The sequence below is a fragment of the Acinonyx jubatus genome, chromosome B3 (assembly GCF_027475565.1).
Source record: "Acinonyx jubatus isolate Ajub_Pintada_27869175 chromosome B3, VMU_Ajub_asm_v1.0, whole genome shotgun sequence".
Lineage (NCBI taxonomy): Eukaryota > Metazoa > Chordata > Mammalia > Carnivora > Felidae > Acinonyx > Acinonyx jubatus.
This window is the reverse complement of record NC_069386.1, coordinates 112,074,926-112,100,519: the sequence shown is the minus strand read 5'-3', so window position 1 is coordinate 112,100,519 and position 25,594 is coordinate 112,074,926. Positions and strand designations below refer to the sequence as shown.

The 25,594-nt window shown below is 46.3% G+C and overlaps 1 protein-coding gene and 1 long non-coding RNA gene across 10 annotated transcripts in view; one reads left to right on the top strand and one right to left on the bottom strand.

The window, feature by feature from the left end:
* RAD51B (RAD51 paralog B) overlaps positions 1-25,594 on the bottom strand; it is a 715,946-nt gene that overhangs the window by 104,157 nt on the left and 586,195 nt on the right. The window lies entirely within an intron of this gene.
* Positions 9,555-25,009, top strand: LOC128316061 (uncharacterized). Of its 2 annotated transcripts, XR_008299491.1 has the most exons (4): positions 9,555-10,142; positions 12,857-12,973; positions 19,152-19,353; positions 24,869-25,009. It is a non-coding gene; the product is annotated as an uncharacterized LOC128316061 (long non-coding RNA). The 2 variants fall into 2 exon arrangements; XR_008299490.1 differs by lacking the exons at positions 9,555-10,142; positions 19,152-19,353 and adding an exon at positions 10,746-11,123.

Genomic DNA, 25,594 nt, shown 5'->3' with positions numbered 1-25,594 from the left:
ATCTCAGTGAGAAATAGCTGGTTAAACTGCATTCACACATCAGCGTAAACTGGCTTATTTGCTTTCTTTCTAATACCTACACACTCAGCAGCTTGGGGGTTAAGGAGGTTGGGGCCAAGGAAGGAAGAAATAGTAATAATTTAGCATCATGAGGCACTGCCTGGACAAGACCAATCCAAATCCTGAAAGCTCCAGTTCACTTCATTCACTGGCCCACAAAGAGCCTGCCTGGCACATGGGAAAAGAGGAGGTGGGGGTCAGATGTGTGTGGGGGTCCCTGAATTGTCTTCCTTGTTTTTGTACTTGCATATGGACAGTCCCAAACACACTCTTCCAATGGCTTCCAGGACTGTCTCCTCTCTGGGAGCTCCTCCTCCTCTGCCAGAGAGAGAGCTCGTATATGGCAGCCCAGGGTGCAGGGCTCAGACCTTGGTTCTCCTTTCACTCATCACCCCTAAATGATCTCATCCAGGCCCTCTCATAAGAGCTTGAGTCTGCCTCTGTGTTGCTCACTCCCAAACCAACTTCTCTCTTAATATGGATATTTAGTTGCCTCTCAACATCTCCCTTTCAAGTGTTCCAAACTCCCAACAACCCCTTACCCCCATCCTACGCCACCAAAAATGATAAAAACAAACACACAAAAAACCCATCAATAAGGTCTCCATATAAATGTTCTCATTGCAGATGATCTTTCAACACTGTTGACCTTCCTCTTTGTACCATGTACTTCCCTTTCTCAGCACTTAAGACAATGTACAATCACATATTTATTTTTTATATATATTTGTATAATATCTGTCTCCCAGTAGACTATAAACTTCATGAAGACAAGATGAGGTCTATCTGCCTCCTGTTCTTCACCTAGCGCAGTGTGTGACACAGAGTCAGTCCCCACTATACATTTGCTGAATGAATGAATGATTTCAAAGCGGACATGGGTCCTCAGATAAGAAAGAGAGTTTCTAGATACAAAAAAGGCTATGAAACCTGGCAAAAAATACTTGAGATCACATCTTGTTTTCCCAGAGTGGAGCTCTTTTCTGCTTCCCCCTCCCATTTGACAAAGTCTTATGTTTAATAAAAGCCCTGAATAGTTACAGCAAGCATACAGGACTGGATCATGAACTTGATGAACTGCTGCAAGCCTAAATGTCTGATATGGGGAATACCTACATTATGTTCACAAACATGGCCGGCTTTCAATTATCCATTCCAGTGGATAATCTAATAGCCAATAATCTAATAGTTTATAATTCAATAGCTTATAATTTTGAAAGTTTTACATGTGGCTTTTGTGAATTTGCATCAATATATAAGGAGATCTGATGGTTTAGGAATTCAAAATATTTTGGGCTCAGGTGTCTAATGTCACTATCGCCAGTTGCCTATTAAGGACTTCCTTGGCTCCAACCTCATGTGGAAAAAATACTGCATTGTGTTTGGGAGGAAAGCACATTAGGGTTTTTTGTTTGTTTGTTTGTTTGTTTAATTTGTTTGTTTGTTTTGTCATAAGAATTGGGGTCCAAACTCCAGCTCTGCCACTTACCAGCTCTGTTTTCATGTTACCTGGCCTGGTCTTTGTTTTCTCATCAATACCTACCTCCCAGGACTATGATAAAAATTTTTAGGAAGAATTAATGTGAACCACTTGTTCAGGTAAATGCAAAACAAATCAAAAGTAGGGTTGGGCCTTCTACAAACTTTCTGTTTCACAGCTGAGGAAAGAAAGATTTCTCTTTTTTCTTTCTGCCTTAAAGGACTTTCTTTTCCAGGCTCAGTAGGATAAAGTAAACAGGGTCCTTGCTTTACAAATCACATTTGATTGTGAAAGCTTCTGCTAATGCCTGTACAAATCTGAAAGAAAAATGCTGTCTTGAGCAATCTAATATGAAAAACTGACCATGGGTCCTCCCTAGGCTCCACCAACCCCATCAACAATACAAATGACGGTGCATATGTCTGGGTCTTTGCCCATGTCATCTCGGGTCCAAGTCTCAGGGTTTGAAAGTAGAAATATCCTAAGATCCAAGGCAGAACCAATTGTCTGTTGGGGGTGGGGGCTAGAACCCCAGAGTTCCCACCTCCTTTTCCTGTCATGAAGTTTATATCTCGAGGGAAAACAGCTGTCCGTTCTCAGGCCAACTGGGACTGAAGCCAGCTGTTGCTTCCAGATGCCAAGAGCCAGATGTACACCCACTTTTCCCTCCCACTCCTTACGCCTAAAGTCTTAAACTTTACTGAATTTATTAATAACCTTCACAACTTGCTAAAAATGCATTTCCTCAGGATCCCCCTCCAAAGAATCTGATCCAGTTAGTTCAGGTTGGCCAAGAAATCTACATCTTGAACAACAACACTTCCACCCCCATCTTCTCTTTTCCCTAGGAAATTCCAATATAGTTGATCTGAAAATCGTACTTTGAGCAACAGTCTCTATAGTAGAGGCACTGACATGCTGGTAAAAGCTTAACAACCAGTTTTGGGGAAGAGAAAGCCTGGTTTGTAGTTTGCTGATTTCTGTGATATAAATATTCCCACCATGGTCAGTTCAAGCTACCAACATGACATCATGATTTCGAAGTTGGGAAAAGGAACATGCAATCAATCCTCACAAGCTCAGAGGATCTGGCTCTGGCCCACCACTGGGTAGAAGCCTCTGGATGCCTTCAAATGGTATTTCCTGGGCTTTGGCACAGAAGGGCCACTGTTCAGCCCATGATGTCACATCCCTGAGTATTTTTTTCCCCTAAATCCTTAGGTCTTTGAATGGTTTGTTTTGGTGACTGGTTCCCAGAGACCTCTAGGGGTTCCAAACCAGAAAGAGAGGAAAGAGAGAAAGAGTTCCAGGAAAGAAAATGCAATTAGTGTGGGATGTTGGCCTCAGCCATACTGTCAACCTTGTTCGACCCAGCTTTCAGCAGGGAGGAGCTTTGCAAACACCTGCTTCTGCCTTCATTTGATAAGCTTTCTGGTCAACTCACATAAACCTGATCCTGCTGACTTGGAGAATGATGAAAAGGCTGAGTCTTGGGGACCTGAGGGGATGAAAGGGGATGGGAGAGGACCATGGGGTGGTCATATGACCTGGGGTTGCTCAACGGCTTATGGCTTCCCCTTTGTCTCCCTGCTCTGGCCCCATGTTGGAAGGTTTTGGTGATTTCCTCCCGCCCCCGACCAGGCCAACAGATGTGGAAAGGTCTCCAGTTCCCAGGGCTCCGGACACAACTGCCTGTTGTTTCCCACTTACAGACGGGGTCTGTGATCACAGACAGAACAGCTATACAATCACTCACCAAAGAGCTGAGCCTGGTCAGGTGTGGGGTTCAAACCTACTCAGATTTTTCTGCAGCAAAAAAGAAATGTGTAAGCAAAACTGAATGAGTGTGAAAAATAACCATTCCTCTTTCTGTGTTCTCTAAGTGTGCTTTGTGGGGATGCTGAGGGCTCCAGGAGAGGCATTGTCTTTAGCTACTTCCACAGCGGTAAAATTCTTGTGGATGCAACGACCATTTGAAGATATGCTGCCTTTGGGGACTGCTGCTTATCTCGTGGATGTGAGTTAGACCTCTGCCCACTTTAAGCTTGAAGCTTGAAGGACCCTGTTCCCCCGAAAAGGATGTCTTCTGCAGTCCACTGAGCTTTCACTGCTTATCGGGTGAAAAGGAAAGGGCGCAGGTGTTAACCTCCTCATGCACCTTAATTTTTCAATGCAGACAGTCTGAGAAATTTCTCAGTGAAATTTCTCAGTGCCAAGTTTCCTACCGCCTCCATACACCTTTGACAAGTGGGGCAAACAGAAGCATGAAAACACACTAACCTCCCTTAAATAAACAAATAGTCTCATATCAAGCCCATCCACAAGAATAAGCTGATGTCTAGTGATATATTTTCTCGCTTATGACACAACGGTGGCCATTACAATTTGACACAAAGACCTGGCGCACGTACGTCTTAGCATGTAGCTCATTCACCTATAAATGCCGCAAGGGATCGAATGGCAGGCGCCCTTTTCGCTAAAGAAATGGTTCTCAGAGTAAGATCTGTGGACCTCTGTGGTCCCTGAGACCCTGAGACCCTATGAGGGTGTCTGCAAGGTCAAAATTATTTTTATTATAATACCAAGATGTCATTTGCCTTCTTCACTGTGTTGGCATCTGGGTAAAATTGCTGGCACCAGATACCGTACTGGCCATCGTGATACTCTTCACTGCCCAAATGTCACAGGACAAAACGAGCAAACAAACGAAAATAAAAGAGAGAAAGAAACCAGTTTTGACCTAAGATGTCTGAGATGAAGCAGTAAAAATTATTAATTTTATGAACTCTTGACCAAAGTGCACATCTTTTTACTATTCTGTGTGGCAAACGGGAAGGTAAGCGTCATGAAGCGCAGAGCTTGTTTGGAGGAAAGGCACATGTGAGAGGAGGGAGTGAGGCCCGGCACTAGCCCTTCCACGAAACACCGTGTTTGCTCAAGAGGACCAAATAACCATGGCTATTCAGACTTGGTTCTTGGACGGACACTTTCTCCCAAACGAACAGAGTTTGTCACTTCAAGAAAGATTATTGACAGTATTTGCGGCCAAAGGAAAAGCTTTCAAGCAAAAGTCAGAACTTTTGACAACTTGTATTTGCCCCAGTGAGCTGAACACCCTCCCAATACTTAAGGAAGTTTCTGCTAAGACAAAGTGCTATTATTAGCAAATGTGAATGTTTAGTTTTCATCATGAAATAGATCCAATTCTGAAGATCTGAATAACTTAGTAAAGTAATATTTTCCAAATGACCCATGCATAGGATTATAAAATCATGCATGGGCAAAAGATCCACGCAAAGTGCAAGGCAGACCAAATGGGTTTTAATATAATTGAGCACATAAAGTTCATTGATATAGTTTCTTTTTAAAAATGTTTTAAAATGTTTATTATTTATTTTTTGAGACAGAGAGAGAGAAAGACAGAGTTCGAATGTGGGAGGGCAGAGAGAGAGGGAGACACAGAATCCGAAGCAGGCTCTAGGCTCCAACCTGTCAGCACAGAGCCCATCGAGGGGCTCGAACTCACAAACCATGAGATCATGACCTGAGCCAAAGTCAGATGCTTCACCAACTGAGCGACCCAGGTGCCCCCATTGATATAGTTTCTGATGCTATACTGCAACTAACAAAAACTACCATTTGTTGAGTTTTGGTAGAGTGTCAAAGAAGAATACAGGCTACCCCCACTATCCAAAAGTAGAGTGTTCCTATGAAATCTTTTGCAGGCTAAAAAGGTGTAAAGAGGCAATTACCTTTAATGTCCATGGAAACATTTTCGAGCGTTCTCAGACCCCAAAATCCTTCTCTTAGGCTTTTCTCATACCTTAGGACACATCTTGCTAATGAAGGCACCTCAGAGACACAGTTCAAAGCTACGGCAGCTTGATGCTAAGTAGTTCCCAGGGAACTAGTTCCCAGAGTGGTGCCCTTCTCATTGGTTGGGGTGCATGCTGCCTCGGTAAGTTCTCCCTGCAAAGCAAATGTTGAGTGAACAGTATTTTCACTTTTTGCCTTTTCTCAAAAAAGTGAAAATCCTCTTAGGATTTCTTTTGATTAATGAAAACAGGCACTAATGTAGGTCTTTCATAGAAGCAAAATGGTGTATCTCAGACTTTTGAAAAGCATGGATACCCGTAACCACAATTATCTGAAAAAAGCTATTAAAATAGTCGTCCCTTTTCCAGCTACATATCTGTGTGAGGCTGGGTTTCCTTCATATACTTCAATCAAAACAACATTATCACAGCTGATTGAATGCAGAAGTAGATCTGAGCATCCAGCTGTCTTCCATTAAGCTAGACATTAAAGAGATTTGCAAAAAATGTAAAATACTGTCACTCTTCTCACTGTTTTGTTCTGTTTTGTTTTGGAAAACACAATTATTTTTACAATAACATTATGTTATTTTTGACTTTTTAACAAATAAGAAAATTTATGAATTTTAATGAAGTAATAAATATGACTTAATAATAAATATGACTACAGTATTCATAAATGAATACTATATGGATTAACAAATAAATATTAAATAGTCTTCTGTTTTAATTTTTAATATGGTAGATGATTTAATTATCTGTTACTGCACAGCAAGATACTCCAGAACCAAATGGCTTAAAACAACAATCATCATTTGTTAGCCCTCATGGTTGCTGTGGATCAGGAATCAGAAGTGCCTTGACTGAAATTCTGGCTCAGAGGTTTCTTATGACATTATAGTCATCTGAAAGTTTGACTGGGGCTGGAGGATCTGCTTTCAAAGTGGCTCACTCACAAGCCTGGCCAGTTGTTACTGACTGTTAAGAGGGAACCTCAGTTCCTTTTCATGTAGGTCTTTCCCAGGGTACTCAAAACGTGGCGACTGGCTTTCTTCAGGGCAAACAACAGAAGAGACCAGGTAGAAACCTGGAGTCCCTCTTATGATCTAGCTTCTTAAGTCATACACCCTCACTTCTGCCATTTTCTATCGGTCTCATAGCCCAAGCCTGATTCGCTATGGAGGAGAATACACGTGGCATAATTGCTAGAAGATAAGGATCATTGGGTCTATCATTTGGGGGCCTTCAACAGATTTAGAGTATTAAGGAGTCCTTACAGATTTAGAGTATTAAGGAGTCCTTAAGACCAAAACATTTGAGAGCTGCTAGCCTAAGGGAATTGATCTACATCTTAAAAAGGTCTTTACCTCTTCTCCTCCTCCTTTGTCTTTTTCTTCTTGCTTTTTATTTATTTATTTATTTTTGGTCTTGTGGCTTATAGTTAAACCATCACTTAGGCAGTTTCTTGCTCCACAAGCTTCAGAATAGTTCCTTCTAGCTCTGTCTTCTGAACTTCAACTTACTGAGGACTCCCTTATGAGTTTAACACTTCCTGTAACCCTGGCTTATTGGGTCTTTTGCCTGGCAATGCTTGGGGGGTCACTTTAGCTCTATTCATTCTCAGATCAGGCTCCCTGAACAGCCATTGTCTCCAAGAGGGGGTCAACGGCAGGCAAACCTGGGTCACTATGGGCAGAGACAAGCAGCTCTGAGCCAAGGGCCAGAGGGCAGTGGAGAGAGCTGTGAGCTAAACAGACCAGAGCCCCTGCCCTCTCATTCACTGTTCTGGAGTTTTCTGTAAAACCCCAGTTGCATTTACTCTCCCGGGTCTCAGACACACCTCCCTAGGAGCAGAGGTTCTGATGGCTTGTACAGACCTTCTACTAGCTATTTTGTAGAAGACAGTAAAGAAAATAACTCGCTGTGTGCAATTTTATTTAAAAGAGTGCAAGAATGTTCTTGAGCTTCTCAGTCCTTTTTTTCCCGTAGCCTTTCTTATCATCGGAAATGAAAGAAAACAGCCAGAGGAGATAGGATCTCAGGTCGAGAAATCCTAGCAGGTAATTTTGGAGTTGAAAACAAATCTCCCTTGAAATGAATTAAGCAGGTGAAGGGGATTCCAGCTCCTACTCTTAAACCACACCTTATCCTGGCCTGGCAAATGACTTCCTTCCAGCCCCAGGCAAATCCCAACTTCCACCCACTAAATGCCTGCAGTTAATAAACGTTCAACAACAAAACCCCAAAGTGGAAAAAGGAGGACTGATTGGAAGCCAAGATACCAGAAGGACTGTTTGAGAACCTTCCCTGCGAGCTGCATCCACGAAGAAACATTTAGGCAAGGAAGCAAGGCCTGGGCAGGGGGACCCAAGACATAAGCTAGGTAAATATCTGACTTGATTTAAAATGACTATTTTTCTTGATCAGACTTGCCCACTTGTTTTCATTGGAACTTTGTACCACGACCCACATTCAAACCCTTCAAGATGGCTAAAATCTCCAGAATCTATTACTGAGCCACAATGTAAGTCATGCCTCCTACTAAGTATGCCAGGACTAGAAATCCCAAACTCAGGTCTAGATAAGTCTTCTGAGGGTTGGTGAGGTGGTTCTCATAGATCCAGGGAGAACTGAGAAAAATCAAGTTATGCTCTGAGGAATTCACTCAGCATTACTTATTATTCCCATTTTACAGACGAGAAAATGGAGGCTTGGAGAAGTTGAGTGCCTGGCCCCATAGCTAGGCAGCAGCAGAGCCAGGACAGAGATTCATATGATAAATCATAATGGCTATCATTTTCTGAGCACATTTCATGAGACAGGCAAAGCATCTTGTGCTTTGTGCATGTTAACTTTTTAATTTCTCATGGATTGTTTCCTTTTTAAAGGAGTAAAACTGTCCAATAGCACTTCCTGCCATGTTGGAAATGCTCTATACTTGCACTCTCCAGTACCATGATAGTCACTGGCCCCCATGTGGCTATTGAGCACCTGAAGTGTGCCAAGTGGGACACTGAGGAACTGAATTTTTTATTTTATTTTATTTTAGTTGATTTAGAATTTAAACAGCCACACATGGCTAGTGGCTACTGCATTGGACAATGCAGTTCTAGGAGGTTCAGTAGCTTTTCAAAAAGCTTTTGAAAGCTTGTTAAGTGGTAAGGCAAGAGTTACACCCCAGGCTGAGTGAACCCAAAGCCTATGCCTTTCCCTTCTCCCCTCTGCTCTCCAGTGAGGTAGCCTGCATTTTGCAAAATGAAAGGCCCTGAGAAGGAAACTGACAAGAGAGTCAGCCAAAAATACATCCAGACCACCTAAAGGCCAGGTCTGTGTTTGAGTTTGATTTTTCTGAGTATGTCTAGAGGCCCCAACAAGAGGCCAAATACCCCAGTCAGAAGCTTGAGTCCCTGCACCAGCACCTTCCCAGAGCTTACCAATAGTGGCCCAGTTGATTGAAGGTTCTATGACTCACAGGTCCCAAACCTGCTATTTAAACATCAGCATTTCCTTTTTTTGGGCTTAAGACTAATTGGTATAGAGGTAGTGAGCTCCCAGGCCTAGCCCCACCCTGTTGAAACATGTAGCCCTCAAAGGTTTCCACTTCAGGCACCACCCGTGAGGTACAGCTACCATCTGCCACATGTCTGAGTGCAAACATTTAACCCATGCTGGGCCATCATGCTTTCCTCAGCTTCTCGACAGCCTTCCAGTGTGCATCTCTGCCACATCACTCCCCTGCCCCAAGGCCTCCAAAGACACCCCATGATGCTCGGAACAAAAGCCAAAGTCTTCCTTCCCTGAGCTGCCCCCCTCTCCCCAATTTCTCTTTCTATTCCATGTCATCCCCATCATTCACTCTGCTCTGGTCCCTGATCTTCTAGCTGTTCTCCAACACATCAAACTTGTCCCTGTCCCAGGCCTTTGCACTTAGGCTTCCTTCTACCTGAAATGCTCTTTGCCGGGATCAAATATGGCTTACTCTTTCTTCATTCAACCTCTTCCCTAATGTCACCTTTCCAGAAAAGTCTTCCTGACTCCACTGTGTGTAAAATAGTGCACCCCTCACCCCTATCTCTCTACCCTGCGTTACTTTTTTTCAAGGCTCTTATCACCGGTTGATATATGTAGATGTATACATATACGTATACATATGCATATATATATTTGTTGTTGGTGGTGGTTGGTTAGTTTGCTGCTTATTGTCTGTCACCCCCACTAAGATGTAAACAGGGTAAGGAGGGACATTGTCTTTTTTTACTCTGTATCTCCAGTGTCTAGAATAGAGTCTGGCACATAGGTGCTTATTGAATATTTGTTGAATGAATGAATGCATGCATGACTTCTTACTGTGAGTGCAAGGAGGTGGGGAGGGGTGGGGAGGCTCAGGCTTGGCTCACTCTACACAGATCAGTGCTTCCATGACTTGGATACTGAACCATGAGAAACAAAGAGATTTGTTGGTTTAATTTCTTTTGCCCTGGGAAAATTAAAGATCACAGATAATCCAAAACTCAGTGCCAAGTTCTCTATTTATAATCGAGGAATTATTCACACAGAGGTAAACAAGAGCAAAGGACTGACAAGTGAACTGGAGGAGGAGAATGATGGGAAACAGACTGAGGGACCCATACATCTGCATGCCTTCAACAGGCCTGGGTTCTCACCAGCACTCACTCAACCTTGGATCCAGAGAACCCTTGATGTTTTCCAGTCCCAGAATCCTCTGGGACAGGCTGCCCAGATGGCTGTTGGGAGTGAGCTGGTGATCTTAAGCAGAGGCAGCCTAGGTAAGTCCCATCTCTATGTGACAATGATATCATTTGGCCATCTGAAAGGTATACTCAGAACAACAGGTGTTTCTTTAGTATGCCCAGGCTCAACATTTTCCTAAAACCTGGATTGGGGTGGGGGGGTGGGGCGGGATTTCCTTTCCTTCTTTAATGTATTTCACAGAATTGTATCTCTTTCATTTCATCTCTAAAAACTTCAAAGAAACAAAATTAGCAGTGTCTGGAAGTGTCTGACACATAAGAGGTAATCAGTAAGTACTGAATGAGTGAATGAAAACGTTAAGGCAAAGTGGAATGTAGCCTGGTGAAGAGTGGTGTAGTTGAGCAAACCCGGATTGCTGGAAACCATAGGCTGGACCCTGTACTCCAGCTCTAAGGCCTCGGTTTCCCTGTCTGTAACACTGGCCTGGGGGAACTGGACTTGAATTGCCCTCCCAGTTCTGACACTCTCTAAACCTCTGAAAAACTGCATTACAGCTTTATTGTGGATTAGGTCTAACTGGTGTCCTACTGAGAGCAAGGCCTGCTGCTCTGGAGACCATCCATTGTTTTTAAGCACCAGAGGTTATTTAATAGCAACTCTCCCAAAATATTTTTCATGTCCTTCATGAAAGAAGGTTCTGGAAGGTAGCCATCATCAAAATAGGAAATAAAGCCAGGCTGGCGTTCCATTGATCAGATAACACAGGCTCAAAGTTCCTGTCACCCCATATGGTGATTCTGGGAGCTTGACCAGATTTCAGAAGTTTTATTCAGAGCAGTAAGAAATCATCTTTGTGGCTTGCGGGATTTAGTACTTATTTCCCTCCTTTCTGCAGCTCAGGGCCCTGGGTGCCAAGATAGTCTCCAGAGACTCTTCTCCCCTCAGGGCCTCAGTCTAGAGTCTGAGTAGAGCTCCCCCCATTGACACCATCAGGACCTCCAGCACTGGCTTAAGTGGCTTCCCTGTCCACTGCAGCATTTGATTTCAAGCTACATGTAAGTTTGCCATTTCCTTCTACTCTTAGAAGTGTCCTAAAGCACCAGTCCGGTGGAATTCAGACTCCTTCACTAGCTTTCTGACTCTGTTCACTGCCTTGATGCACCAGGAGGATAAGGAACACCCGATCGAGTCTGAGAGAAGAGACCTGACTGGCTTCAGCTGGGGCATCTCCCCAAGCCTCAGTTTCCTCAGATGTGGGGTCAGAACTGGATGCTGGCTGGTTGCCTGGTCTCTTCCAGCCTCGTGATATGCCCCACCTCCAATTCCCCCAGGCCCAGAGGCAGAGCTGGCCCTTCCCATGAGGGAGTCATAGCTTGTATGTTATGTAACTTCCATAAAGGCAGGGGCTCTTCTTTTTCTTTTCTTTTTAATGTTTTTAGGTACTCTAGGAAGAGAGAAACATTTTTATGATCCCAGTAACCAAACAACATAATGAAAATCATGGCAACCATCAGCCTAATAAAACCCATGGCAAAAGCCTCCACATTCTCAAACAAGACCCTGGGAATTCAAAGCTCTCTGAAGCTGTAAGTGGCCAGGGCCTTGCTGAAGGCCTTGGGACGCAGGCTGATGGTTGATGAAAGGATTTTAACGCGCCACTGAAATTCTCTTTTCCAAAATAACCACTTTGAAACCTGTTAATTACAGACACACAACCAGCCCCAGCCCCCCAACAGGACCTGGGGCTTTCACCAGGGAGAGCCCAGCTCCAAGGCTGGCTGCTTCCATGACGCTACACATGCTTTGTATTGGGTGAATTAGCTTCAGGAAGAGAATCCAAATTAATTAAAACCACATGGCCACTCCCCTCACCCCCAGCCTCCTACCCCACCTCCCTCCCCTGGAGACAGAGTCCAGTTCAGTCTAATTTGGTCCAGTGTTTTTGTTTCCTAAAATCTGTCTTGGGCTCTGGGCCATTAATAGTTTGCAGCTGATTTTAATCTACATGAATCAGAGACCTTGCTTCTTTGGTTTTAAGGGGATTACAAATTGTGTGTCCCACAAACTGGATGGAGGGGAAAGGCCCTGGGGAGGGCGGGGGAAGGGGACAGATCCTGGAAGTCACAAAAACTCTGCTCTCCATTAAGTGGGTGGGTTTGCACGAGCCTGTGATCTCTCAGAGCTGGAGGAGGGGAGTGAAGTAAGAGGTGAGGGCTTTGTGGCTGTGACCCCATGGTGGGAACACAGAATCTGGGCCTGTGTAAACAGAATTAGAATCAAGGATCTGGATGAGCACAGAGGTCTCTACTCACCTATCGACAACACACCAATTTCCCAAGTTTATCCCGAGCACCTATCCCGAGCTAGAATAGGGGTTGGCAAACCATGGCCCATGGGCCAAATTTTGTAAATAAAAGTTTTATTGCAACTCAGTCATGTCCATTCGTTTATATATGGTCTATGACTGCTTTAGTAGTTGTGACAGAGACCCTATGGCCCACAAAGCTGACAATATATACTCTGTGTCCCTTGCTGCAAAAGTTTGCTGACCCCTCTGCTGGAGAAGTACTGGGGAGGTGTACTTTCATGACAACAAAGGACAGACTTAGGATCTGTTCCCACATCCCACATCCCACATCTGAGGTCTAGTTCCTTCTAAACATAGCTCTTCAGGAAAGTGGCTCTATGTCATTTAAACAATGGCCGTAAAGAACAATACCAACAATCATGCCACTCAGTTAAGTGTCCAAAGTATTTGTCCTGACAATTCTGTACTTCCATTTCACAGGTGAAAAAACAGAGTCATTGAGAGAAAGCAACTCACTGAAGGTCACGTGGGAAACAGCACAGATAGGAAGAACCAGGCCTCCGAGTCACAGAAAGATCTTCCATTCATCGGATGATGGTAATGAAGGGAGCTGGGGGGCTTTAACATAACACCACTCCTTATATATGTTGTACTGGTCATTTTATAAAGTTTTTTCATGTATGGCTCTACAAATGATCCATTGAGAGGCTCAGAGAACTACAATTTCATATTTTAGATTAAAGGAATGTAGCATTGAGTATCAGTGGATGGGGAGGAGACTCAGGCCAGACCCCTTGAAAAGCACCTTTATCTAAAGCCCAATGGCTAGTGAGTGTTGGGGTACTCAGTGCAGGCCTTCTGGGCCCTAGATGACCCTCATTCAATAAGGACCCCAGGCTGCCCGCCACTCACCAGTGTGCCTAGAAGACAGCCCTCAGGGTCATCCAGGCTAGCAGGGGAAGACACAAGGAAGGGGTGGATTATGATCCTATTACAGGCACAGTGATGGAGGGGTATGAGGGGTTCCTGGGGAGGACAGAGGAGAGGAACCCCACCCTTCCCTGAAAGCAAACCCCTCTGTAAGGAAACCTGAGTGAAGAGCTCCTGATGCAAATGCTGCTGTCTGGAAATGCAATCAGGCCCCCTTCCAAGGCTGTTAGGGGGGCAAGTAATTGCTGGGGTTATTGCGGGGACAGGCAGGGAAACCTGAAAAATCAGCATCCCCCCCAGGGACTAGTCTTGGCAGGCAAACGGATGACACCCAGAAAGCTGCTGCCTTGGAGCAGGAGGGGCAAGTGCAGATCTCTTCCCACAGGAGCCTGTTTCCTTCAGGGCCAGGCCCGGCTCCAGGTGGAGGCACTTCCAGCCAAGAAAGGACATCTCCTAGGCTGCGACCACAGTTGCCTGAAACACTCTGGAAGGGGGCTGTGTTGGGCCTTAAATGGAATCACAGATCAACAGAGTGCTACACTAGCTTGCATAGAGTGTTAACTCTATGTAAAGTCCCCCAGCCGAGAGGTCCTATAAAGGATAATGCTCTGTACCTTACTGTCTCCATCTCCACTGCTGTCTCAAGGCCTTTTTCCTTGGCAAGCTTCTCCCTGAACTTTAGGCATGGCTTCAAAAGAGATTCAGAACTCACTGAGGAGTCATGGGTCCCAATCTCTAGAGTCCTGCTATTGTTCGGAGGTTTCTTAGTGATGAGATATTGTGAATTGCCTGAAGGTGATGAAGGATGCCAACAGAGCAGGGATGGAGTAAAAAGCAAACTCTATCACCATAAACAACTGAAGTCCTGCATTGGACCAGGGAAAAGCCTGGGAAATGACCCCATTAGCATCTTTGGGTCCCCCCACCATAGGAGCTCTGTGCTCAGAAACAGCCTCAAGCAGGGCTTAGACCTTGGCCTGAGAGAGGACAAGGTATGGCTCCTCTGGCTTCTGCCTCCCAATAAGGCTCCCTAACATAACCCCTGATTGGCACTCTTTGCTTCCACCAGCAAAGAGTGGGTGTGATCTTCGAAGCTCTGTTTTGTCTAGACTTGGTTTCCTGATAGGATCGGGCTTTCTGCCTTACAGAACCCCAAACCCAGATTTTAACACTCCTTCCTTGAGTCTAGACTGGAGCAAGAGCAGAGAGAGGCTCATGACTCTCACACGGGTGCATCAGAGTCCCACGTGTGTTCAGGACACTTGATCCAACAAAGTCCTGCTCTGTGCTGAAGAGCAATGTTGGCTCTGTTGACCCTGATAATGGCTTCATGGCCCTTGATTAGAATAGAATGCACCATGGTTAATTAGCAGACCCTGAGCATTTATTATGAGCTGAGTGTCACATGGATGAATATACTGGCAAGATAACTCTGAGGAGGTCGCATGCCAAGGAGTTTGTCTGTAGAGTGCGGTTTCTCCCCATATTGAGGTGTTCAAAAATGTCTGCTCATATGCTTGCCATGGTGGTGTTGGGTCAAACTGTCCAACTTCACTGTGGATGCCAGCCTGAGGACCCCATATGATCTGGGGCCCTCAAACAAAGAACAGAGTGCTTAAGTCAAGCTTTACCCTTCTGTGCCATCAAACCAAAGCAAGTCAGAGGAAAGCACAGTGAAAAATCTCATAAACACTTCCTGGGGCCAGGCTCACAAACTAAAGCTCAGAGTGGAACAAGCCAGACAAGTTTAAAAACACATAAACACACAAGAATGTCCAGCTGCTATTGGATGAGCAGACTGGGCGCTAAAATGGCTTCAGAGCAATGAAGGACAGAATTTTAAAATTAGAGCTCTACCTTCTCTCTCTCTCCAAAGCATATAAGGGTGGGAATTATGGATTGATATTGAAAATTGGTTTCATTGGTCCTTCAAAAGACACAGGGCAGTGACCGCCCCCCTTCCACTCTGCTTCCCCACCCTCTTGAAACACACTGTCCCTCAATTCACCTCTGATACCTGGAGTTTTTTGCTCTAAATCGTACTTTGTGTCCTGTATAAACAAGGCCTGGTAACTAGTACAGGAAATAAACTTCACAAGCACTGAATGTGTACCAACCTGTGGTATGGGGAGTTGCCAGATATTCTTCTAACTGAGAATTTTTACAGACTCTCGAAACTTTCTTTCAGCTTCCTCTTTGCACACTTGAATGCATGCACACATGCCATGCATGTGTATACACCCAAACACAAAATTTCCCGTTTCCCCCAACGCACATGAGCAGAGGTCTGTGCTCATACACAGACACTCTCCCAATCTGAAAACTTTCCCTTAGTTCCCCACTAGCCCCCTCTATAAATTTGAGCATCTAGGTGTGTGGGTGCTCCCTGAAACCCTCTGACACACACATAACTTTTTGCCCCCTCAGCCTACCCCAGCACACAGGAACTCAGAGCCATATTTATACTCTGAAATGTGCACATGTGCATGTGCATACACACACACACACACACACACACACACACACACACACACATTCCAATTGTCTCAGGCATAGCCATGACAGGCCTGGGTCTGCTTGCCATTGTTTCTCTTGTGTCTCTGACGGGGTGTTCATAAAAGAGAATTCTGCCATCCCTTTTGTAGCATTTACCCCGTGTTCGGAAGGCAGCTTTTACAGGTATGTGTGGACAGCAGAGTGAAAAGCAGGGACAAAGGCATCCCTTCCAGTCTCCTGCCTGAGTCTCACATGCTAATGAGCACTGTTCTAGAATGCTTGGGGCATTTCTTTATTTTTTGCTCTGAAACCAGGCAAAGAAGATAGAGGCTCAGTTGAAGAATTTCCAGAAGTCCTCTCTCAGGGTTCTGCTTTGCCACCTCTTATTGGCCCAAGGTACCCGAGGGCAAGCCATGGGGTCCAAAGGCCTGGGTGGGAGGCACCAGCCCAATGAACAAGAAATTCAGGGATGAAAATAGGCCCAAGTGACCACTACCCCACTGGGAACTTTGACACACAAGAAGAGCTGGTATGTAGGGGGTTTCCCTTCCCTCCCTGGACAGTGGTAAATGGCGCATTACATGAGGAAAAGGGACACTTTTTGCATTGACAATAGGACTGGCTAAAGTGCAACTTCATCTTTTATGTCCAAGAGCCAGATGGACTTAATGCATCTAACAAACTAACCAACCTGAGGCGCTTCCTCGGTGGGTCTGGACAGAGGGAATGGCTTCCCTTGCACCATTTACACACCACAATTTACTCATGGTAGGCCCATGCAGGGCTGTGACAGAGTTCTCACTGCTCCCCTGGACACTAGCAAATGGCAAGCTAGAGGTACATGTACTTTGTCCTCAGCCACTGCCTGTAAACTCCACCCCACTGTATTCCCCAGCAGAGTCCTTTTTTCAAATAAAATCTTACCAGAAAGGCCAGTGTGCAAAAGTTATAAAAGCAGAGATGCTCTGGTTGCAAGGGGAGGGGATGAGTTAGTTGTGTGTTGGAGGGTGGGGTGGGGGTGGTCCCATCTGCTCAGGCTCCATCCTGATCCTTCCCCCAGCTCTATTTCAGGGACTCTCTGAGGGGATCCTTGGACCCCAGTTTGAACACCATTACCATAACGCAGGCCCTTTCTTATAATAATTGTTGAACTTTAGTACCCAAGAACACACATAATGACAAAGAGCTGCTAGACATTGATAACTCTTTCAAATTAGGTTTTTACATACTATTGATTTGGGATGCAGCCCATATTTGGCATGGTGCACAGAGTTACACGTTCCTGAAATTCCATGCCCCTGCCCATAGGTCTACAGCCCAGAAATTGAGAATCACTGCACAGAGGTTAGAAGAGGAACAGGAAGTAAGATTGGGGTCCCAGATGGAGTCATACTATGAAAGGGCTTCAGGGTCTAGTGAAGAAATTTGTTTAGCAGTGGTGAGCCATTCAAAAGCCATGTGCAATTATTATTATTATATGATTAAAGCCAAGAAATGAGATGGTTGGATGTGAACCAGCAAAAAACAAAAACAAAACAAACAAACAAACAAAAAAGATTACTCCCTTGCAATTAAGTTCTCTTTAGCATCCCTAGCTGTCTGAACCTCAACATCCACTGTGTCCACCAGGAGCAATTTTCCCCCAATTCCCACAGGTGGGTGTCAGCCCAGACACTGTCTTCCCATCTCCATCGTCGGAGGTGCTTACTGTCCAGCATGGCACCACCTAATGTGAGCGGCCCGGCCCAGGCCTCTGTGACTGTTAGCACCCATTGACGAACACAATGAACACGTGCCTACATTGAAGAATGAGCATGTGGGGGAACAGAGGGGGAATCTATACTGTATGCAGGCCAAAGTGAGGTCTAATTCCTCAGCTCTGCCCCCCTTATTCCTAGACCGTTGAGCCACTCAAACCTCTCCCCTACCCCCTCAAACCTCCCCAAAAAACTTGGTTTTATTTGCTGAGTCAGGAAACAGCTGGAGGTAGCAGCCGACACAGGTTTGAGGAATGCGGCCATGTTCTGTTTGCCTCGGGGAGAAGTGCTAAAGCTTTCGGTACCCAAATCCGTCCATGCCTAAAATGAGGCGTACTGTTAACATGCATGTGCCTACCGACTTCAGAAAGGGCCATGGGGACAAAGATGTAGTTAGAGCCTGTGAATGCTTTGTGCTTCCTGGATGAAAGACAACACTCTGAAGTTTTATAATCTACCTACTCTGCTTTTTTATTGTTCCAGTTCCCTTCTGTTTTTCCTTTTGGGGGTCTGGGTAAACTTTATTAGGTATTAATTTCAAAAAAGACCTCCTTGCACCTCAGAGCAGGATTTTATTTGGTGCCTCAGAGAATTTCTTTCCATAACCCGGACCCTCAAAAGGGTTCCTCTCAGTCAGGTCGAAAGAGGCCAGCGAGTGTTCGGCTGCTCAGTTCCATTCAACCTAACGAAGAGTTGCCTGAGCCTCTGCTCAGGCAGGCCTGGGAAGAGCAGGGAAAGGTTACGAACTCTGGAGCCAGGCCACCTGAGGACTGAGTTCCAGCCTGGCAGTTCCATGTGCCCTTCGGAAAGCCTTGGTTAATTCTTCGAATCTCTGTGTTGTCACCTGTAAAATGGAGATGATCCCATCTATCGCTCGGGGCAAAGTAATACAAAGATATAAATCTCACAGTGAGTAGTGGGTGGCCGGTCAGCCATTCCTGGCTGCCCACCCCCCTCTTTAGGATCTGGCCTCTGGAGGAGGGGGAGAGGAAATGCCTCTCCCCTCATTTCTGTTTTTCTCCTCCCTGAGGCCCTCTGTCTAGTCCTTGCTCACCCATATCTTGGAAAGAATGCCAGCTGGTTAAACCAGCAGTTCTGGAACTTTCTCATCTCGGTTTCCCCCAGTGCTCCTGGGCAACCCATTTCCTCCATACATTCCCTCTCTACATAAATACCTCTCAGGCCTCCACATTAGTATCCCCCTCCACCCTCCCTTCAAATCCTTTCCCAGGAAGGAGAAGAAAAGAACTTGCCCATCCTTTTGAGAAGGAGAGCACAGTGGAAATGGCTTTGCTTTGTTGCAGCCTCTTCGTGGGCTCCATGAAGTGCCCGTCCACAGAAGGTGAGCTCCAGGCAGGAGGGAAGGGGCACGAGGCCAGCAGGGTGGGCTGAGCCTGTCCAGTCCAGGCAGGACCAACACCGCATTCAAGGCAGAGCCTTTTCATCAATTCCCTCATGCCCCGGGTCCAGGGTGGAAGATGACACTAGAATGTTCCCTGGCAGATAGCACTGTCCAGTCTGAGAGAAGTGCACTAAGGGCATCCCCACAGGACCCTGTTGTGCCCTGAATGAGGCTTCTTGTTGTTTCTCAGGTTGCCAGGGAGGAGAGTGGATGTTAGGAGACCCTGAATAGCACCGAGAGGCCAACACACTTCAAATTAAGCTTCCGATGCTTATGAGGGGCCGGGCGTCCCACAAATCCCTCTGTGCATGGAGCTTTGAGGCAGCCTGTTCAGTCTGTTTGTTCTTTCAGAAGTGCGCCTGGGAAGCCAGGAGTTATTGTTTCCCCAAAAGGTAGGCGCTCATCAGGTGGGTGGTCTTAGCATTTTCCATGTGCTTTGATTCCCTCCCTCTTCTTTTCAGGACCACTGAGGGGGTTATTTCCCCTGTCCCAGCAGCTCTGGGGGGGTTGGCTACAGTGCATCTGTGCCGGGTTTTCCCACAGGCCCCCCGAAAGGGCCGCCCGGTTGCCTTCAGAAAGCCTTGGGCGGCCCGTGGGGGGAGCAGGGCTGCAGCTGCGGGCCCCTCCCTCTGCAGCAGGCTTTGATCAGTTTTTGTGGGGGCTGGGTGCAGCCTGACCTCCCACCTCCAGCGCCTCTCAGGTGGAAAGTTCTGTTCAGCCTGTCTGTGGCTTCAAAGGCTCTCCCTCCTTCAGGCTGGGACGAGACTGATAATGGTTCTCATTTTGTTGTCGTGTGATCTCCCAGCAGCCCCCATCTTTCAATTGACAGGCTTCTGCTTGTTTGCTTGGGCTGCTTCGGCCGAACTCAAACCACCTTTCTGGTTGAGGAAGCACATTGACATCCTCCCCCATTGAGGTGCCTTTGATGGCTCAGACGTGGCCTCCAGCCCAGACAAAGGTGACCAGGCACCTGGTGAATCAGACTCAGGGCGTCAGGCAGGGCAGACATTGGGGAGAAGCAAAGGGCTCCCCGAGCCTGCAGTCTTCGGGAGGAACCCTCAGCTCCACCCTTCCCGCCTCAAGGAAGCTGGTGCTTTCTGCTCCAGTTCCCTGCAGGAATCCAGCCTTGGGGGCTGAGGTGCGTACCACCTGTGCCCAAGCCCAGACTTGGCTCCGGGTAGGAAAGGCTGTGAGTCCTGAAGATACCACCTTCCCAAGAACCTGAGCTATTCGCTGTCTTGAGCCATAGGCACCAGGCCAGCCAGATTCGGGAATTCCTTTTCTGGCCTGTGATTTCCAATGGCTGTGGCCTAATGGCCTCAGTTCTCAGCCCAAGGGGTAAACAACAGCTGAGCAGCCACTCCAGGGCCCACTTCCAGCGCCCTCCCCACACTGCCGCTGACCCTGAGCCAGGGCCTCCCGGCCCCCTGCCCAGGGCGAAAGGACAAGGCCAGGGTAACCCAGGTGGCTGTCAGCAAGTCTGGACAGGATTGCTGCCTCACCAGAGGTCCAGGGGGCCTCGGAGTGGCTGGCTGAGCCTCACATGCGGCTGGGGTTAGGCTGCAATTTGCCCTTCGGTTTCCTCATATTTAAAACGAGGGTGGCCAAGGGCAACAGGAGCGGTCAGGAGAGCATCCTTCTTCCCCAGCCTGATAGCACAGTGCTCTTCCTTCCTTTTGATCATACTCAAAACAACTGCTGCAATAGAACAATGAGCCCCGGAGGAGGCCGGAGGGGATTTATTATGCTGTTGTCCTGTGGCACAGCCTCTCCTGACTTTATCTTGCGCAGAGGTCTGCGTGGGAGGAAATCTGGCAGGCCCTCGGGTCGCCTCCCTGCTCCTGCACTCACTCCGACTCAGAATGCTGGAAGGACAGGGAAGCTGCCCCATTAGCCACACCCCAGCCTAAGCGGCTGCAAGAAGGAGGTCAATTCAGATCTCTCCCAAACTCTGTGACTCTGTGAAAGGCACAGGGACTCCAGGTGTAGGGCCTGCCTGAGACCATCCTGACGAAGAGAGGGCCCCAGTGTCAGTCCGCCCAGGACAGGGCTTTATCAGAACCTTTCTCTCCAGCCAGCTTCCTCCCTTCTCCTGGCTGGGGAAGAGAGTTATACCTGATGGATTCTGTTTGTGGACTGTCCAGGTTCTCACATGGGAGAGATCACTTGATTAGGGGTTTCATCTCTTCCCCCCCCCCCCCCCCCAGCATGGCTGAGGGGGGAGGAAGGCTCAGAGCCGTGGGGCAAGAGGATCTTGATCAGTATCAATTATGTCTAGATTTTCCTGGACTGTGGATGTTTTGCCATCCAGCTGCTGTTGGCAGGGTCCAACCAGATCCTCGCCCAAACTGTAGTGTCATTGGTGCTAATATTTAGAAAATAAACAGACCTTTCTCATCAGCCAGCAGGGCACTGTGGGATGCTGTGGGGGTGCTGCATCAACTGTCTTTGTGAGGCTTGAATCTTCTGTAATGCTATGGATTCAGCACAGGTCTGGTGCCACCATCATTCCCCGAATGGCCTTGAACAGGCTATGTCACCTCTCAGAGCCTCGGTTTATGCATCTGTAAGATGGGGATGGGAATACTACCCTCGTAGAATTATTCTGAGGACCAAATGAGATAATGTATGTAAATTACGTACCATGTGTTAAATGTTCTATAGAATGTGGTCATTACTATTACCGCCATTTTGAACTTGTGTGAGGGTCTGACCCAACCTCCTCCAATCCTGAGTAGCACCCTCAAGTAAGTTATGGGTCCTCCTCTCAGCCATGAAAAGCAAACACAGGAGGAAACACAGGAGGAAACTTACCTGTAACACAAAGTTGACAAAATTTGCCTCAGACATGAGCAGCAAATCCAGGCACTGAACTTGGTTTTCTAGATTCTCTCTCTCCCTTGTCATATCGTCTTTCTATACAACCCCATTGTATTAGTTTCCTAAGGTGGCTGCAACAAACTGTCACAAATGTGGTGTCTTAAAACAACAGAAATATATGCTACCTCAGTTCTGGAAGCCAGAAGCCCAAATCAAGATGTCAGCAGGGCCATGATCCCCCCCGAAGTCTTTTGAGGAGAACACGTCCCTGCTTCTTCCAGCTTCTGGAGGCTCCAGGCATTCCTTGACTTGGGGCTGCATAACTCCAGACTCTGCCTCTGTGCTCAAATGGCCTCCTCTTTTTCACGTGTCTCTCCTTCGCATGTGTCTTATAAGGATACTTGTCACTGGATTAGAGGCCACCTGGGTAACCCAGAGGATCTTATCTCAAGATCCTTAACTTAATTACATCTGCAAAGACCCTATTCCAAAGAAGGTTGCATTCACAGGTTCCAGGGGTTAGGATGTGGACATATCTTCTGGGGAGCCACCATTTAGCCCACTACATCCATTTGCCCTACAAAATGTCCTGTTGGATTATGATTAAAAAGTCAAGACAAAAGCTCTTACTTGTGGCTGGTGAGGACAATCACTCATTTCCATGTTGACATCACTGGTTCTCCACTTGTCCCCAAGAAAGGGGCATGGTCCATTTTCAAGAGATAATCTGGTTGTTCATTCTCTTATTTATTGGAAGAATGTGAAGACAACCTCCTCTTACCCTGTGAAAAACTGAGACGTCCTTGTGTTCAATGGCAGGGCTCAAATCAGAATTACATCTCAAGGCTTCCTATTCTCAGCCAGATACATTGGTATTTCAAAGCCCCTTGTGCCCCCAAAGGCTTATGAGTGAGCTGCAAAGACCTACTTCCAAATGGTGTGTTGATCCTCCTTCCTGCCAAGCCCACTGGAAGCATTAATTCTCCCAGTGCTCACGCCCTTCCCCTTCCCTTCTCCTTGTTATCCTCCCAAAGCTTCACATTCACAGAAAATGACCAGGAGACCCTACTCTCTTTTCTTAAAAGCCTTCTCTGGTCGTGCTCCCTTCTCAGGGCCATGCTCCCACTCCCTGAGCACCCCCTTCTCGACTTCCTCTTTTAGCCCATGTTGAGCCATAAAGATCCATGGTTAACAGAAAGGACATTGTTCTAGGGATTCGTAGGCCTCTCTCGGGAAGGCCTTCCTTCCAAATTGCTGATGCTTTCAGCCACCAGACTGTGAGGGAAGAAAGCCCTAACTCAGTGGGGTTCTGTTGATGATCTTGTCTTTCTCCTGCACAGTTACGATGAATAACTTTGCTTTTGTAGCTTTCTCTTTAAAGGTGTTCCTCCCATTTCTGGCTCCCAGATGGTAATGGGTGGCATGTGTCAAGTTCAACTTTCACAAAAATGGGAGCTCTAAACACTGGGTCACGTACTAAGAGAATCCCACATGGTTACTGAAATCTGGCTAAAGGTGGACAGTCAGTATGACCCTAAGGCTTGAGAACAGGGTAGTTGTGAAAACTAACTGGAAAGAAGTGAAGAGATGATAGACAGTAAATAGCCCGTTCCTTGCTTAGCTAAGGATAGCATGGCAAGGAGACAGGTAAAGTCCACTGTTCCTCTCAACATCCCTCAACTTGTCTACTGAGGGCTCCACCTTCTCCTTTACCCCTGTGCAAAATTTCTATCTCCACTTATAGAGTATGTGTGCACACAACACAGCCATTGAGCTCTTGAGGCTACTTTAGAATGTAACTCCCATAAGGATAAACTCTTACCTGTGCTTGTACATAGCTGGTGGGAATGTAAAATGATTTAGCTACTGAGGAAAACAGTATGGTAAGTCCTAAAGAGTTAAACCTAGATTTACTCTATGATCCAGCAATTCTACCCCTATGTATATACCCGAAAGAACAGAAAACAGTTACTCAAATAAATACATGTACACACAAGTTGATAGCAACACTATTCACAGTAGCCAAAAGGTGAAAACAGCCCAAATAGCCACCGTTGGTGATTGGATAAGCAAAATGCAGTATATTCGTACAACAGAATAGTACTCAGCCAGTGAAAGGGTGAAGTACTGAACTGTGCTACACTATGGGCGAACCACGTAAATACACTAGTGAAAGAAGCCAGACTCAAAAGGTCTCATACAAGTAAGTATGATTTTACTTACGTGAAATATCCAGAATAGGTAAATCCATAGAGGCAGAGCACAGACTGGTAGTTTCTAAGAGCTGAGGGGAGGGGGGATTGGGGAGTATTGACTAATGGGTATAGGGTTTCCTTTAGGGGTGGTAAAAATGTTAGATATCAGTGGTGGTTGCACAATACCGTGAATGTACTCATTGCCTCTGAATTATTTACTTTTTTTTTAAATCACATTTAAAAAAATTTTTTATGTTTATTTATTTTTTGAGAGAGAGAGAGCAAGCCAGGGAGGGGCAGAGAGAGAATCCCAAGCAGGCTCTATGTTGTCAGCACAGAGCCCAGTGTGGGGCTGAAACTCACCAACTGTGAAATCATGACCTGAGTTGAAACCAAGAGTCAGACGCTTAACTGACTGAGCTACCCAGGCTCCCATGCATTGTTTACTTCAATATGTTTTATGTTATGTGAATTTCACCTTGATAAAAATTACACATGTAAAAACAAACAAACAAACAAACAAACAAACATAAAAGAAAATTTGACCTTTGTGCTGCATGCACACAACCCAGCCCTTGGCCTCGCTCTCACTTCTCATGTCCTTCCTGGGCAGACTTGGGTGCCCATTCTCAGTGCCAGGGCACCAAATGGGCTTACGGTGCAGATTACTGTCAAGCTTGCTCTTGATCCCACTTCTGAGGCACATCCTCTAAAATTCCATGACTAAAGCTGAGTCTACACAGCAACAACCAAATGTTTTAGCAGAGAACAATGGGTGTGGGTGAGAACACCTTAATAGCCAGACTGTTGTTTCCCAATATTTTGTTTCTGTGGCGGTAAAGTGGATTTTCTAAGCAAGATTAATAGGTTTGTACATTTTCCTGTCTTTAAGGATTTCTACAGGGTGCAAGAAGACAAAGAACACAAGTGACAAGACACCTAGAAAAAGATGTTCAAGACCTACATGAAGCCCACCCAGGGTTCTCTTTGAAACTATTGTTTGTTGAAGTTATGGGGAATAAAGTTTACACTCCCATTATATTTGTTCCAACTTCATTTGAGGAATGTGAAGAAGAGACCTTTCAGTGTTGTGCTTCCAGAAGAGAGAAGATTTGGAGCTTAGAGGAGGAAAATGCCCCTATAAAAGGCACTGGGGCCATGGGGACTTCCCCATTTAACTTGGAAAGAAAGTTGGAAGTCTGATAGCTGAGTTGTCATTCATTTGGGCACCCACTCATTCACTCACTCAACTGGCAACTCCATTGCCAGTAGGCAATGGGCCAGGTCACTGGCTGGAGGAGCCACAGGGGACCAGTGTTTGTCCTTATAGCATCTGCAGCCCCGTGTGGAAGTGGGGTGGGCACACTGCAGGCGTCATGGCAATAGTGCAAGTGCTCAGACGAGGGCTGAGGGCCGTGGAGCTCCAGGAATCAGTGCCTCAGGTGATAGGAAGAGCCCCCCAGGTTAGTGACATCTGAGCCCAGAGTGGAAGGAAGAGTGAGACAGGGGACTAGCATCGCAGGCCAGTAAAGGCATGAAAAAGGAGTGGTGTATCTGGGGAATGTGGCACGTGATTATCACAAAGAGGGCTGCACACACACCCCTGGAACATGTAGGA